The sequence below is a fragment of the Apodemus sylvaticus genome, chromosome 6 (genome assembly GCF_947179515.1).
Source record: "Apodemus sylvaticus chromosome 6, mApoSyl1.1, whole genome shotgun sequence".
NCBI lineage: Eukaryota > Metazoa > Chordata > Mammalia > Rodentia > Muridae > Apodemus > Apodemus sylvaticus.
In genome coordinates, this window is record NC_067477.1 from 23,975,693 (window position 1) to 23,990,140 (window position 14,448).

The window sequence follows — 14,448 nt, forward strand, 5'->3', positions numbered from 1 at the left end:
CTCTGCAGTCCCCCTGATCACCTCTGAGGACATCAACACTGCACCACTGTTGCCTGCTCACCCCAATGGGCACTGAAGGCCTTGACTGAGGCATTGCATCAGATCACCTCATTGCTTTACAATTCTTGGATGGTAGTGAGGCTGAACTCTTTTTCTTCTGATGCAGCTCACCTGCAGTTCTTCAGAACCATGTGTCATTGATTAAACTTCCAAAAAAAAAAATGCAGACCAGTTAAGAAAACCACTCAATACCCAACTGAAACAACCAGGGCATCACTGACTTAGCGATTCTTCATTGCCTTGGGGCTTCTTGCTCTCCTATGTCCTTGTAGATGTCACAGGCCTGTATTTTAACTCTTGTAATATGTGAGTCACAGAAAATTCCCAGTGATCAGTTTTAAGGCACACACACACACACACACACACACACACACACACACATCAGGGAAACAAATAAGACCATCCAAGTTTCAAGACATGCCCCAGAAAATTCCATTTGTCTGTGATTACTTTCATACTGTTAGGTTTCATCTTGCCATTCAGATAACTTGATGTATATCCAGGAATTATTTTTCTGCTGTATTCCTTTATATTAGAAAGGAGTTCAGAGTAAAGTTCTTGGAACTATCCATTCCTTATATTTGAATAGGAAAGTTTTAATTTTGCTTTGTCCGAAAAATAAAAAGAGCAACAATGCTCTCTGTCTGATGCGATGTAGACTCAAAAATGTGCTGCAGTCTGAAACAGAACAGCAGGGTTTATAGCCCAAGTAGTTTTTACTGTCCAAGGTCCTGAAGCAGCGACATTTTGTTCTACAGCGTTAAGTACAGTTTTGAACCTCAGAATGATTTTCCCCATTGGGTAGGCACTTGCTGCTGCTCCACACACATTATGCCCTTTTATTATTACCTAATGTCGGTACAGTCAAGTGTGACTCATCTGGCTGGGTGAAGCAAATGAATGCATGAGACACTGCTAGATGCCTTAAGAGTTACTTTTTTTTTTTTTTAAAAGAAAAATACCCAAACAAATAAATGTGATTCTGGTTCTGATTGTGAAACCAAGCACCTCTTAATCACAAGACATCAAAAGACATCGATCAACATGACTCAAACTGTAGCTGGAAAAGGAAGTAACCATAAATAGAAACCATAAATAGCCGATTAGACCAGGCCACTAAGAGTAAAAATAGTGTGACTTTGTACATGCAAAAATCCTATACTTAAACTTTCAAGAAGCTGGAAAGGAGGGCACAGTAGGAAAATAAGAGAAGTTGGGGAATAGGATGTATGCTTTTGTGGGAGGAAATAGAGACACCGTAAAGATACAAAGCTTCTGTTTTGCTTTTCTAAATCTAGTTTCATCGAAGGCCAAGATCTGCTACTGCCATGTATGCAGCTCCTGTTCCAGCTGAGTTAGTGGTGGAAAAGCCAGTTCAGAGGGAGAATGACAGTCTTAGCTGAGGCAATCTTATCATGTGCTGAATGGGCATTGTGTGTGGCATGAAAATTAGGCTCAGGACTAAGAGAAAGCTAGAAAAGAGGGTTCCTTTCATTAAGAAATGCCAGAGACACACAGAACTCAGAATATCAGATTTTTAACCCTTTCGTTGATCAGTAAAAGCTTAGGCATGGGGGGTATGGAGAGGTGGTTCCGTGGTTAAGAGGGCTTGCTTCTCTTTCGGAGAACCCGCATTTGGTTCCCAGCACCCATGTCAACCACATCAAGACACACACACACACACACAACACACACACACACACACATGCACACGCACATGCACACACAAATAAAGAAAAGCTTAGAGAGATGAAGTGACCTTGCACATTCACACAGTATGTGTGGTAAGTCTTACTAAAATTTGGTTGCTCCCATTTCTATTAGAACACTCTGAAGTCATGGGCAAAAGTAAAAACAAAAAGAAAGAAAACCATTCATAACAACAAGCATGCTCTTGTTACAAACTACAGTAGACTAGACAAACAGAACAAGAAAGAACTGACAAAAGGAATGATGTGTGTGTGTGTGTGTGTGTGTGTGTGTATAAAATATCATTTTGTTTATCAGTTTGACAGGATTAAAAACTATCAATAGGACTGGTGAGGCCCAAAGGGGATTGGTGGTCACATCTACTGAGAGGGAGACTCACTTGGAATATGGGCAGTACCTTCTCATGGGCTGTAGTCCAGACAGAATTCAAAAGAAAAAAAGGAGCTATCTGGCTCAGTGCCCATATTCCCCTTTTCTCTAGCTCTTGGTCATTTACAGCTAGCTCTCTTCCAGTCACCCACCAGTGCCACCTTCTGTGCAGGCTCAACTGGGCAAGAGATCATCATTGGACCCTCTGAAAACACAAACCCAAATCCTTCTTCCTATATCACTTCTGCCAGATATTTGGTGATCGTGGTGACTCAAAGCACACGTCAGCACATGTCACAGCAGACATGTCTGGCATAATATATTGAGTATAAAATATGAATTTTAAAGAGAGGATATGTTTGCCTGAGAGGCTTGAGGGAGACAGTAGTAAGGACCAGCTTGAAGTTGCTAATGGGAGCCAAGGGGGCCATATGCAAGGAGGATTTTGGGGGGATGTTGAGAATGGGGTTATATATGAAGAGCAGGTATGTCATAAGAATTGCTTAATAATACATCTGGAATGAGGCGTTTAGATAATTAGACTTTATTATTTTCTGTAGCTTCCTGTGCTTTGGAAATGCTCCTCAATTTTACTTGCAGCAGATATATGGTGATGGCATAGGAGAGATGGGAATTTGGGAAGGTGATTGAGGCGTGAGCACTCTGTCCTTATGGATGGATGAGTTCGCTCCTGTGGTGATGGGTTATCTCAGGAGAAACAACTCCAAAACGAGCTCTTTCTGTCTGTCTGTCTCTAACTTGCTATGTTGGGCTTTTAAACCACGTTCTGATGCTGCAAAAGGACCCCCATCCAGTGCCAAACAGATGCCAGAGATGCTCTTGACTTTTCTGTTGCCCAGAACCATGAGCTAAATAAAGATCTGTATTTTAGAAATTACTCAGTCTCAGGTATTTCATCATAGCAACAGAAAACAGACTAAGAGACCAGCAAAGTTTTGAAAGCTCCCATCCCATAATCCCTTCTAATGGTCAAATCTCATGATTCATCCTTCTCACCAGCCAAATATAGAGTTCATCAAGAAATTGCATCTACCAAGGACCAAGGGTCTTCTGTGAGTGGTAGACACATTATAAAGTTCTGTAGCTTTCCGTGGAGAAGAAGCAGGAAGTGGATAAATGCATTAACTCCAAATTACACCCCCTTGAGTATAAAATTCAGTAGATGAGCTCTCTGCTGTCAGCTTTTAAAATTCTATTTGCCAGAAAAATATACTATCTCCAATGAGCTTATATTTCAAATAAAATCTTCTAGCACCAAACTCAGAAAATAATATATGATGTTATCTCCCAGGAGTAGAATAGGGAAAAGCAAAAATCAGCACAAGTGCATGAGCTTCACGTCTTTCAGTAGTTGTCCTGGAAAATTAGCATGTGGCCCTCGGTGGCCAGAAGCAGGGTACGAATCCTCACAGCAGTTCAGAATTAAATTTATTATTTCCATCATTCGTGGCTCTAAAGCAACAGAGGCATTGTTTTTATATTAGGTTTAGGCTTATTTTTTTTATCTTGAGAAGGAAAATTGTTATGATGTTGCAGAGTTATGATATTTTGATGTTTCTCAAATTGAGCGGAATGCAAGTTAGGAAACAAGCTAAAAATGTTCAGAGATGACAAACATAAAAATAATATTTTATTACTTAAGACTAATCTAGAGTTCTGATCTCAAATGGTTAGAATTCATCCTCTATCTCTGCTCACTTCCCGCATCCGTAAGTAGGCCTCCCATGAATGGCCAGAGCATAATAAAGTCGTGCAGTTTTGTGCATCACTAAATACTTTGTGTATCAGCACTAGGCTGATGGTAGTGTTAGAGAGATCTGAGATTCAATCCAAGTTCTAGATCTACTGCTGTGCCCTTCCTGTGGCTCCCCAACCCTTCATCTTCAAGGAGCTTCCATTATCAGAACAGGATTAAGGCACCGCGGTGTCCACATTATGAAAGGGTCACTGCTCTCTTTTGGCCTGTAGAGGGCGCATTTCTCTAGTTACCATATAAATTACTGGTAACCTTGTTTAACAGACTAGGCTGTTACCAGACTTGTTGGCATATGGTGACCTTGTTTATATACTAGAAAATTTGACATTTGAGTCTTCCAAGAAATTGCTGGAAGCAGCTTCAATCAGGTGAGTTCTGAATCTCTGAGATTTTTGCTGGGGTGTGCGGACAGTGGGAGCGATTGTTAAAAGACTTTTCACAAACACACTGGACTCTTTCTAACTAAGGGTTATGGTCATAACTTGGGAACCCAACTGTTGGGCTTTTTTGAATGTCTCTTTGAAAAATGATAGCCCAGAGTTGGAAAAAAAATGAACAAGAATGCTCTTTTGTAAGAGGATGTTACACTTTACACTTAGAAGCAGAGCTTTGATTCCCGATGAAGATGGTGATGTGTCCTGCTGGCTATTTTAAGGATCTGAGAGGATCAATATTTCCATACATCCAGGTAACATTTGAAGGCTACTAAAATAAAGCATCAAAATCTAAATACAGGAACATTGTATGGGCTAGAAAGGTCCTTTTCCTAGACTCAATATTATTAGCCAACTACTGAATAGGATTACGTAATGTAATGTGTGCATACATGAAGAATGGAGTCGTCCTCCCAAGGCTCAGGCATCATCTCACAAGAGGAAACATTAAGATGATGAGAACCAGAGGTTGTTGATGACCACAAGGAAATATTTTCCAGACCCAGCAGGTCAGTTGCATATATGAGCTCACAGTGGTTGTGATAGCATGCCTGAGACTTGCACAAGCTTAGGATAGATAGAAATCCCAGCACTGGGTGGGAAGATGAGCACCACGTCCCACCCCTAATGGAGGAGGTATTGATAACTGATCCACTCTGGGAGAGGGAGAGTCAAGTGTTCTCAAATGGATGGTCCGTGGTAGGTAGGCCACGCTCCAGAGGAAGACCACAAATCTAAGAGTATATGGGCAGCACTGACTGTATGTGATGGGCTTAGAGTAAAGAACAGAAAGACACAGAACTGGGTGGGTAGGGAGATGTTGGTGAAGGTGATGATACGTGTTCTGAATTCATCGTATGAGTTTCTCAAAGAACTAACGAAATGTGAAAAGAGAGTCAGGTTTCACCAAGGATGCACAGGTAACTGCAAGTACTCGAAGGTGGTTACAGCACTAGAGAGGCTTCAAGGACACGACAGGGGTGTTCTCAGGTAACGTTCTTCTATTTAAGATTTATTGTTCAGTATCTTGACTTGTATGTTCTCCTGCTATTAAAACACGGGCACCTCAGGGATCAGAAGAATGTGTGATCTCTATGTCAGTTCTCTAAGAGAGAGAAAACTTGCCTTTCTCAGGAGAACAATGTGCATTGTATGTGGTGGTGGGGAGTTGGCCACCAGGCGGACTTTCTCAATACAGCTTCATGTGGTCAGTGGCATTTGGAGATAGTAGCTTGCCTTAGAGACTGGTAGGTCCTGGGAGTCAGTTAGACAGCGCTGGTCTCAGCTTCCATCGCTGACTAACCATGTTTACTTGGACAAAGCACTCCTTCCTCAGGCTCCAGTGTCATCCTCAATAAATGCCCATCAGACTTTTAAATGTGACCGTGCCAATAATCGTACTCATGCTCCAGGACTGTTATGAGAAATAAATGACACATTCTGTAAAAGTGGTCGTCACAGGCCTGGCAGAGACCCAGGAGAAACTATGCAATAAATATGAGCACTTTTCATCTGTAAATTTCTGTGTATTTTGCAAAAACAACTTCATATCAATTCCTGCTTTATAATAATCTTGCTGCTGGATGTAGCCACAATATCTACTATCTCATTTTATATGTGGAGGAATGGACTAAGTTTCAGGACTTTAGTTGGTTGTATTCCTGCCAAAGGTAGTTGTCCAAAGTGTATATATGGTGACAAAATAGTTCACTGTTAACTGCTGATCACTATTATATAAGTAAAGGAGTTCAGTAAGAAATAGAGACATTTCAGTTTTCTTTTCTGGGACTTAGAGTGAAAAATATGTTTTTCAGAAAGGCTCACTGGGGGATAGGCTAGGGAGATTACTCAGTTGGTAAAGGGCTTGCTATGCAAGCACAAGAGCCCAAACCCAATCTCCAAAATTGGGGTGTTAAAGAGCACCCCAATCCCACTCATCAACCCATCCCTTCATACCTACCCCTCTGTCCTGTCAACCTCTCTCACAAAAGAAAATATATTAAAAATATAAGAACAAAACAAAACATCTCAGAATAAACCTGCACATTTCATGGTGTATCCTGCAGTACACCATTTTGCCCCAACAGCTTTACTTGAAAATGTTCATTGCAGTGAGTGGTCTGGTTCGAGGCCTCTGGCTTCTGCTATAGCATCAGTACTGGATCCTCATAGAGACTTATCTTGGATATCTTGTTGTTGACCTGAGCCATGAATATCATGCCGCTTTGGCTCTTTCATGTGCTCCAGTAGTTCACGGATGGGGTAGTTGTTGGGGTGGTCAACTCACAGCCTGGGTGGTAGCTGAGTTTTCAGCCCGACAGCTCTCCAGTGCTCACCACATCAGGGTCATCTCTTCCCCACTGCCCGGGCTGGGGCGTGGGGGGATCTCTTTTGACCCCTGCCACCACACAGCTGATGAGAGGCAGGGGGCCAGCTCTCCCATGGAAAAGCCACTTAATGAAGAGTTGAGAAGCCAAGCCTGGTGCCCAGTCTTGTAAGCCTAGCTTTCTGAGAGCTTGGCTTAAAGGACTGGGAGTTCAAGCATCCTTGGGTTACAGATTGAGTTCTAGGAAAGCCTTCATCCTAGGTGAGGCCTTTAAGAAGTAGAAATAAGGGTTAGAGAATATAGTTCAGGAGCCGAGTGCTTGCCTATCATAACGTAAGGTCCTAGGTTTGATACCCAGTACTGCCTAAAGAGTTTAGAAATTTCTTCACTACATATATTGAAAAGCCTTGAGTGACATGTTGGGAATGGTAAGTAATACCTATAAATATGGGTGGAAACTGAACTACGAGGCTTCTTTCCCCAATCAGCAAACATTTTGAGACTCAATAGCAGAACAACATTACTCTGTCCCAGTAGGTTTTTTGTTTTTGGATTTTTTTTTAATTTTAATTTTAATTTTAATTTTTTTTATATTTTATTTTTTTATTTGATATATTTTTTACTTACATTTCAAATGATTTCCCCTTTTCAGGCCCCCCCCCCCACTCCCCAAAAGTCACATAAGCCCCCTTCCCTCCCCCTGTTCTCCCATCCACCCCTTCCCACTTCCCTGTTCTGGTTTTGCCCTATACTGCTACACTGAGTTTTTCCAGAACCAGGGACCACTCCTCCATTCTTCTTGTATCTCATTTGGTGTGTGGATTATGTTTTAGGTATTCCAATTTTCTAGGCTAATAACCACTTATTAGTGAGTGCATACCATGATTGAGACTGGTTACCTCACTTGGTATGATGTTCTCAAACTCCATCCATTTGTCTAAGAATTTCATGAATTCATTGTTTCTAATGGCTGAATAGTACTCCATTGTGTATATATACCACATTTTTTTTATCCATTCCTCTGTTGAGGGACATCTGGGTTCTTTCCAGCTTCTGGCTATTATAAATAGGGCTGCTATGAACATAGTGGAGCACATATCCTTATTACATGCTGGGGAATCCTCTGGGTATAAGCCCAGGAGTGGTATAGCAGGATCTTTCAGAAGTGATGTGCCCAGTTTTCTGAGGAACTGCAAGACTGATTTCCAGAGTGGTTGTACCAGTTTGCAACCCCACCAGCAGTGGAGGAGTGTTCCTCTTTCTCTACATCCTCACCAACACCTGCTGTCTCCTGAATTTTTAATCTTAGCCATTCTAACTGGTGTAAGGTGAAATCTCAGGGTTGTTTTGATTTGCATTTCCCTAATGACTAATGAAGTTGAGCATTTTTAAGATGCTTCTCAGCCATCCAAAGTTCTTCAGGTGAAAATTCTTTGTTTAGCTCTGTACCCCATTTTTAATAGGGTTATTTGGTTTTCTGAGGTCTAACTTCTTGAGTTCTTTGTATCTATTGGATATTAGCCCTCTATCTGATGTAGGGTTGGTGAAGATCTTTTCCCAATTTGTTGGTTGCCGATTTGTCCTTTTGATGGTGTCCTTTGCCTTACAGAAACTTTGTAATTTTATGAGGTCCCATTTGTCAATTCTTGATCTTAGAGCATAAGCTATTGGTGTTCTGTTCAGGAACTTTCCCCCTGTACCGATGTCCTCAAGGGTCTTCCCCAGTTTCTTTTTTTATTAGCTTCAGAGTGTCTGGCTTTGTGTGGAGGTCCTTGATCCATTTGGAGTTGAGCTTAGTACAAGGAGACAAGGATGGATCAATTCGCATTCTTTTGCATGCTGACCTCCAGTTGAACCAGCACCATTTGTTGAAAAGGCTATCTTTTTTCCATTGGAAGTTTTCAACTCTTTTGTTGAGGATCAAGTGGCCATAGGTGTGTGGGTTCATTTCTGGACCTTCAATCCTGTTCCATTGATCCATTGAGCCTGCCTGTCACCGTACCAATACCATGCAGTTTGTAACACTATTGCTCTGTAGTATTGCTTGAGGTCAGGGATACTGATTACCCCAGAATTTCTTTTGTTGTTGAGAATAGTTTACCTATCCTGGGTTTTTTGTTATTCCAGATGAATTTGAGAATTGCTGTTTCTAACTTTATGAAGAACTGAGTTGGGATTTTGATGGGTATTGCATTGAATCTGTATATTGCTTTTGGCAAAATGGCCATTTTAACTATATTAATCCTACCGATCCATGAGCATGGGAGATTTTTCCATTTTTTGAGGTCTTCTTCGATTTCCTTCTTCAGAGTCTTGAAGTTTTTGTCATACAGATCTTTCACATGTTTGGTAAGAGTCACCCCAAGGTACTTTATACTGTTTGTGGCTATTGTGAAGGGTGTCATTTCCCTAATTTCTTTCACAGCCTGCTTATCCTTTGAGTATAGGAAGGCTACTGATTTGCTTGAGTTGATTTTATAACCCGAGCTAGTACCTAAAGCACAATATTGAAAAGATAAGGATAAAGGGGGCAGCCCTGTCTAGTCCCTGATTTTAGTGGGATTGCTTTAAGTTTTTCTCCATGTAGTTTGATGCTGGCTACTGGTTTGCTGTATATTGCTTTTACTATGTTTAGGTGTGGGCCTTGAATTCCTGTTCTTTCCAAGACTTTAAACATGAAAGGATGCTGAATTTTGTCAAATGCTTTTTCAGCATTCAATGAAATGACCATGTGGTTTTTTACTTTGAGTTTGTTTATGCAGTGGATTGCATTGATGGATTTCCGTATATTGAACCATCCCTGCATGATCATGGTGGGATTGTTACCTGGGATAAAGCCTACTTGATCATGGTGGATGATCATTTTTTATGTGTTCTTGGATTCAGTTGGCAAGAATTTTATTGCGTATTTTTGCATCAATGTGTCCCAGTAGTTTTTAACCAAACAAGTATTAGCTTTAAAAGCAGCAAAAAATGAGAAAAATGTTTCTCCTTTTTTTCCCATCTGGAGCAGTGGTTCTTAACCACCCTAACACTATGACCCTATAATACAATGCCTCATGTTGTGCCGACCCCCAACTGTAAAAATCATCTCATTGCTACTTCATAATCATAATTTTGCTACTGTTATGAATCATAAATGTCTGATATGAAAGGTATCTGACTTGTGGCTCCCCAAAAGGTCAAGGCCCACAAGTTGAGGACTGATGCACTGGGGGCAGAGGCTGTATTCCACTTGCTACTGGGGAGATTTTATTTCTGTTTGTCAGACAGTATCATTAGCTTACAGGAAAAGCATCTGCCTGCACTCCTACAGAGTCCCTCTAAAGGATTTCCAATTTGGCTAAGCTGAAAGACCCTGGCAATAAGTTTCTCCCCTATATAAATAAGTATTGAAAACATGACATGCCTTCAAGTTTTAGTTCAAATGAAAACCCTTTTTAGGCTGACATGAAAACCAGCCTATACTGTGTGACCTTGCTAAGGCTCTTATTTTTTTTTTAATCTAATAAATTTCAGCTGTGCTTGCCACCTCGGTGTGCATGTGGGAAAACACTCATCGAAACTCTGCCTTTCGGGGATAGGAAATGAAGATACCTTCTGGGACTCTGGAGGACAGTGGCTGGGCGAGCAGAGATACCGGGTTCTCAGAAAGCACTAAGTCACTTTAATTGCTCATTGGTCTGGAAATAGATTTTTCTTCCACACAGTGTGGCCTTTAATCTTAGAGGAAGGAAAATTGAATTTTATTTTTATTTTTGGGGTGCTCTTTATGAAAACATCAGTGTTGAGGTTGGAGAGGTGGCTCAGTGGTTAAGAAGTACTCGTTGCTTTTGCAAAGGACCCAGATTCAGTTCCCAGCACCTGCATGGCTCACAACTGGTGTACCATTCCAGCTCCAGGGGATATGATGCTCTCTGTGGCGTGGACACCAAACATATGAAGTCACAGACAGATGAAGGAGAATACCCATATTCATACAATAAAAATAAACCTCTATGCTGGGTACGCTGGCTCATGTCCGTAACCTCAGGATTTAGTAGGTTGAAGCAGGGAGAGTGTCATGAGTTTGAGGCCAGCAAACTGGGCTACACAGCGAATATCAGACAACTCTGGACTACCAAATAAGATCCTTTCTCAAAAAACAAACAAACAAACAAACAAACTACAACAACAAACACCTCAAACAGAAACCAACAAGCAAAAACAAAAGGACACAACCATAACACAGCAAACCTTAAAAGCCATCAATACTACATAAGGAAATGATTCTAGAACATGGTCATATGGAATTAGCTTTCCTTTACTGCAGGCCCCATGTCCAATGATTGAACCAACCTTTGAGAAACGGTGTTTGTACTGAGCATGTACATACTCCTCCTAGCCGTTACTCCTCAAACGATACAGCCTAGCTACTATTCAGACAGCACCTATATTGTATTGGGTTTATCAGTAATCTAGAGATGGTTTAAAGCAGAAGAGAGTGGGGCTGGAGAGATGGCTCGTTTGTTAAAGAGCTCTTGCTGTTATTTCAGAGGACCCATGTTCGGTGGTGCTCATCAATCATGTTTGGCAGCTCATAAACTCCCGAAACTCCACTTTTATGGGACCCAAAGGCTTCTTTTGGCATCTTAGGACATGGACGTTCACATGTCCTAAATGCACACAGACACATGTACACATAAAAATGGGAAAAACAAATCTTCAAAAAGATAAAAGTAGGAGAGAGGATGCAAGGGCTCTTGACATTTTGCATGAGCTTTGAACACTCTTGGAGTTTGGAATCCGTGAGGGTTCTGGAGCCAATTCCCCAATGGATATCAAAGAATACACTAGGTAGGCATGGTACTTTACTTTGGATGATTTTCAAATAGAAATTATTTCTCCAGTTCTACAGGCTGAAAAGGACAAGACCAAGGTGTCAGCAAGTTTGATAGTTGGTAGCATTTGTTTCTGCTTCCAGAGTGGCACCTTCCTGCTGCACACTCATGTGGCTCACGATAAGAAGGGTCTTCCTGGCACTTGCAAGTGCTTCAGAAAGGATCTAACCCTACTTAGGAGGGTGGAGTTCTCCTACATTAATTGTCCTGCAATGACCTCACTTCTTAATAACACTACACTAGGGATTATGTTTTAACATTTTTTGGAATGGGACCTTGTTTGAGATGAAGTGTCTGTATCACAAAACATTCCAGCTGGCTCAAGAGCTTCAGGGAGTTTCCTATCTTACCTTCCTGTCTCAGAGTAAGAGCTGGGATTACAGGTGTGTGCTACCGGCTTTGGCTTTGTATGGGGGTCTGTGGATTGGAACTTAGATCCTTAGGCCTATGTTTCATCCACTGAGCCCCTTCCCAGGCCCCACAGCAATTTTTTTTAAAACAAAGAACCATAATCTTTGATAATTTCCTTTCCTTTCCTTTCCTTTCCTTTCCTTTCCTTTCCTTTCCTTTCCTTTCCTTTCCTTTCCTTTCCTTTCCTTTCCTTCTCTCTCCCTCTCTCTCCCTCCCTCCCTCCTTCCCTTCCTTCCTTCCTTCCTTCCTTCCTTCCTTCCTTCCTTCCTTCCTTCCTTCCTTCTTTTTTTTTTGTGGGGTGGTGGTAGTGATATAGTTTTAAGGCCTCATGTGTGCTAGGCAAGTGCTTCACTACTGAGTTGTAGCCCTTTTGAAATTATTTTGTAACACAGTCTCTCTGAGTTACCCAGGTTGGCCTTGAACTGGCTCCGTAGCTCATACAAAGCCTTGAACTTGAGATACTTCCAATCTAGCCTCCCAGGTGAGGAGGTTATAGTCTTGGCTAATTTTTTTTTTCCAAAATAAAAAGCCAAAGGATAAAGTTCTGGCTTAAGCTCTTACCAAAACAAACAAACAAACAAACAAACAAACAAAATCATATAAGACAAAACCAAGAAACAAACAAAGCAAACCACCTCAAACCTTTGGGTTTATGTTTTGGTAGTAACCCGGAGAGAGGTGGTCAATGTAATAGGAAAAGCAGGATTTTGGCTATCCATTTTGGGTAAGATGTTTGGGACGATACCCAGTGGGAATTTAAACATTATTCTCTTAGGGCTTCTCTTAAGGTGTAAAACAGAGAGTGCTTACAAGGGAAGGGTATCATGCCTTGTTATGACATACCTCCATCAGACTGAAGTTTCGATTACAACATCTTGGGAGCGCATACTATGCTGCCCTTGATAATTCCCAATCAGAGCTTTGGGTCATCAAAATAACTGTAGGATGTGCGCACACAGTTCGTTACTGGACATCCCAGATCCACGTTTCCAGGGCGATCTGACACCCTCTGCCCTTTTGCTGCGGACTTGTCTGGCTTTTCTGTGCCAAAGCACAGCCCAAGATGAGAGCAATATATACTTACCGGTAGCTTTCCCAGATGATGGCTGGGACATGACACATTTAAGAGTCTCTGAATACTGAGAAGTACATGTGGAGACACTGCCATGGGGGAAAATAGTTCTGCAATTTAAGTTAGTGCCAATGGTTAACTTTCCATAATGAATGGGTGGATGTATTTCCCACCTCTCTCTCTCTCTCTCTCTCTCTCTCTCTCTCTCTCTCTCTCTCTCTCTCTCTCTCTCTCTCTCTCTCTCTCGTGTGTGTGTGTGTGTGTGTGTGTGTGTGTTCGCGCGCATGTGTGTGCGCGTGCGTATATTCAGGTGATATCTTCATAAAACAGCATACAAACCATAGTTCAAGTCTTTTGAAAAGAGGACTTGGAGTTGCCTTTTAAGTAGTGAAAAGGTTAAAGTACAGCGATTTCCTCTGGGGTTGGGAGAGGAATTGCGAAACCCAAGGGAAATAATTTTATGCAGGTGCATGAACCTATTTGTGAATTTAAAGTAGATTTTGATCAGACCCACCCCTCTCCCCTTTGCTAAGCAGGTACCCCCCAAGCTGTTTCATCGTTTCCTGCGATTTGCTGTCCCAGGATATTCTCCTGCCTCGCCTCCAACTAGAATTCAGTTATTCTATGCGTGAGCTGTCCCCCCCAAGTAGCTGCCCCCTCAGGGCTCACTGTGTCAGCCCAGGCTGCGGAGCGGGGAATGGGTAAGGGCTTGCCAACTCAGACAAACTTCGTCATCAGAGATGACTGAGGTTTTGGGGTTTCCCCATCCCTCCCACGCCGGGTCATGCAGCTAGCGTTAAAGAGTGCGGCAACTCTACTCTTGAGCTGCAGGGACGGGGGCAGAAAACTCAGTGCACTCTGGCCGCCACTGCTGCCAGCCAGGAGCTCCTGGCTGGGGACAGCGAGCGCAGGGAGATTTTTCCTCCAGACGCCTTGTTTTCCTGCGGCAGAAACCCGAGGCGGGCTCTTTCCACCAGTCCTAACTGGCCCGCAGCGAGAGTCATGGAAGTGACTGTGGAGCAGAGCGAGACCCAAGCACTCCGCGCAGCCTTTTTTGTGGATGTTTTTTCCCTCCGTAGGTTACTTCTTTCTTCCTCCGTTGGGTAAGTGGACTGAGTCCCCAAATAATCAACCAACCAATCAATGTTGGAATTGACTGTGATGGAAGGGGGCGGGGTGTGGGGCACGAAGGGTTAATGTGCTAATTAGCTCATGGGCTAATGTGCTGTTTTTTGTTGTTGTTGTTGTTTTGTTTTTTTTGAGGGGTCGTCTTGCATCTCAGTTCTGGAAGAATTACATTTAATTTCACATACATTGCAGGGAGGGTACTGGGATTTCTTTATTTTTGTCCCCCCACCCCAACTTGTCTTTGAGAATGAAAGTGGGGGTGAGGGAATGCTCCAGACTTG